A 3,679-nucleotide genomic window follows, 5' to 3' on the forward strand; every position below is an offset into this window, starting at 1 on the left:
TGTGACAGACTTCTCTCACATGCAAACTTGTCAAAGTGTTGCCCAAATAAGGCTCATATGTGCTACTGCCACCTCATGGTTATAATGTTTTCCTTGATGAGCTCTAAAATCCCTTGAACACACTATAGAATCTTAGAGAATGTCTGGTTTTATCTATCATTGCTGGACCCACTAAATGCTAATTGCAAAAAGTATTTCCAAGTAGCTGAGAGAACTCACTAAGTGGGATTACTTAATATTATCCATTTGGATCATGGTGAAAATGCCCCAAAACCCATGGTTTTCCTTTGACTTAGTTATATATTAGGGGGTATTTTTTCTTAATATTACTTGGCAGTAGGTTCAGATGTTTTGTAAACTTGATTCTGGTTTAGAACAATTTTATTAAGAAATACAACTGCTATTTTAAGGGACCTTATGAGGACATTATAATGCAGTGATTAAAACTATAGACTGTCTCTGAAAGACTGGTGTTTGCATGTGATTTGTCAATTATGTAACTGGACAACTATCTAAGCTACTTTTCTCATTGGGAAAGTAAGAATAATAATAGTATAGAGACATGGGCCTTTGCTTTCTATTACTGTGTAACAAATTCATCTAAAACTTAAGGCTTAAACACCATACACCATCCAGTTTCTGTGGGTCAGGAATCTGGGTGCAGTTTTCCTGGGTTCTATGGCTCTGAATCTCACAGGGCTGGATCAATGTGTCATTGTGGCTACAGTAATTGCAAGGCTTATGTAGAGGAGAGTCTGTTTTAAGCTCAATCATATAATAGTTACACAATTGTTGGTAGGATTCAGTTTCTCAAGGGATTTGGATCAAGGACTTGAATGGCTCACTGGCTTTTGACCAGAAATCACCTTCAGTTCCTTGCCCATGAACCTTTCCATGTGTGCTCACGTTGTGGACCTTGCTTCATTAGTGTGCTAAGTGAGAAGACCCAAAGAGTAAATGGAAACAAATGGAAGTCAGTCTTCTACAGCCTCATCTCAGGACGGACATCTCAACACTTTTTTTTTTTAAAGATTTTATTTATTTATTTTTAGAGAGGGAAGGGAGGGAGATAGAGAGAGAGAGAGAAACATCAATGTGTGGTTGCTGGGGGTTATAGCCTGCAACCCAGGCATGTACCCTGGCTGGGAATAGAACCTGGGACACTTTGGTTCCCAGCCCACGCTCAATCCACTGAGCTATGCCAGCCAGGGTCAACACTTTTTAAAAAAACTGAACTACAACTTTATTCAGAATCTGCCAGATTTCCCACCCATGGTTTTCTGTTTCACAGTTTAATCCAGGATGTCACACTGCATTTAGTTGTCTTGTCTGCTTAGTCTCCTTGATGAAATCATTCCTTAGTCTTTCCTTGTGTTTCATGATCTTAACACTTTTCAGAACTGGCAGTCATTTTGTAGAATGCCCCTCACTTAGGTTTGCTTGATATCTTGTCATGATTATATGGAGATTTTGCATTATGGGAAGAATAACAAAGAAATGGTTTGCCCTTTCTATTGCATCACATTATCAGGACATGATGTCAAACTGTGTTGCCAATGTTATTAACCTTGATGATTTGGTCATGGTTATATACACCAGATTTAACTTCAGCAAAGTTACTGTTTTTTTTAATCATCCCACCCCACCACTTTTGACATATCCTGACTGTTAGAGACAAGTCAATAGGTCCAGCCAGCACATACAAGGGAAGGAAATGATGTAATGGTGTGGTTGAGATAGGACTCATTGGAGCCATTTCAGAAGCTGCCCATCACACTCTGAAAGGTAAGGTAAGGAAGGGTACAGTGGTAAGTAAGATGAGGATGTGGTAGGAAATTATACACATATAGCATGTTACTGTCAAAAGAAACAGTAGCTATCAAAATAATTATTACAAAAATAACTATATCGTGGCTCTCTTTCAAACTGATTTATCCAACACATATTGAACACTCATCATGCTAAAACTGGAAATATAAAACCACTTTGGTTGAGGAGAAAGATAATGATAAACTAGTATAGAAAATACTTGTGAATTGTGATAAATAATATAAGGAAAGTAATTAGGACAAAGTAATATTGTTTTGTGTGTGTGTGACGAATGTTTCAATCAAGCCGTAGAAAGACACCCTGAGATGACATGCATACTGAAATTGAATGATCAGGAAAAGTCAGCTTCACTAGATCCTAGAAAGTAATATTCTAGGCAGAGAGTAGCAAGTTCAAGGGTCAGGAAGCAGAAAAAAGTAAGTCATGTGAAGGAAATGGGGGGGGCCTTATGACTAAAATATACTGAGCAAGATGTAAAGTGGTATGAGATAATGTTGGAATGGTGGGTAGGTACTATAATAAATAGGACCTTATAAGCAATGGGAAGAACATTATTTTATTGTGAGTATGGTGGGAAGCACTGGAGGATTTTATAAAAGATATTGACAAGGTCTTCTTTTTACAAATTTTGGTCTATTGAAAAATTACAGAAAACTTGCAATAATGGTGCAAAGAAGTTCCATATATACTTCATGTAAAGTAAAAATTATATGGCAATTTTCTGTATCCATAAGTTTTGCATCCACAGATTCAACAAACTGCTGACTAAAAAATATGAAAAAAATATCAGAAAGTTCCAAAAAACAAAACTTGAATTTGTCACCCATACCTGACATTCCACTGAATTCATGCCAGTGAAGTGATGTGAAGGAATAACCTGCTGTGTGTGACTTATCTGCAAATACTACCTATTATATGAGGTGGGGACCCAAGAAAAACAGAATTTATTTATAAAAAAATGTGTATTTATTCTTACATGTTTAAACTTCAATAATCTTCAAGGTACTTTTCATCTGATACAACATACCTATAATGATGTTTTTTTCCCACTGCTCAAAACACTGTTTGAACTCATTGATTTGATGCCTTTTAGTGCTTCTGCTGTTTTTTGTTTCACCTCTTCCACATTGGCAACAGGTTTCCCTTTGAAGACTTTTTCTATTGGGGAAGTGAAAAAAAATTTCTCAGGCAAGATCAGGTGAATTGGGTGGTGGGGCACAGGGGTCATGCTGTTTGTGGTCAAAAACCACTGAACACTCAGCTTAGTGTGGGCAGGTGTGCTTGTAAATCACTCATCATGAAATGGGCAGATGTGTTGAAAGAGTCTTCCAAAAAAATTAACTGAAGCTGAACACAGCCTCTCACAGCAATGCCAGCTGGTGCACTGATACAGACGTGTTCCTAGAACACTCACTGAGCAGGGGAAGCCTGTACTACAAGGGACCCACCCTCCAGAAGATAATTCTGTATTTGGGGGTGGGTCTCCCCTGATACATAAATTTGAGCATCTGCAAATTTTGGTATTTGAGGCGGGTCCTGAACCAATCACCCTGGTATATGGAAGGATGGCTGTGCTGGCATTTACTTTCCTAAGATTCAAAAATGACATTTCTATACCTAGTATTTAAGAACCAGGAACCATAATAATTATGTCACTTTGCTTTATATTTTTATATAATAAATGCAAAAATATTTGGGAGTTATTTAAATTATCTTTACTGTTTAAGTTTGGGACAGTCACAGGGTGGTACCTAGTGGCTGGTGGAAAACTATTTTCCAGATTAGCCTCAACTCTCTGGTGTCATTGTAAATACCCTGGGGGAAGTTTTATTTTACTGCTTGAATTTCA

Source organism: Phyllostomus hastatus, unplaced genomic scaffold (genome assembly GCF_019186645.2).
Source record: "Phyllostomus hastatus isolate PE091 unplaced genomic scaffold, TTU_PhHast_1.1 phas_contig_58, whole genome shotgun sequence".
Lineage (NCBI taxonomy): Eukaryota > Metazoa > Chordata > Mammalia > Chiroptera > Phyllostomidae > Phyllostomus > Phyllostomus hastatus.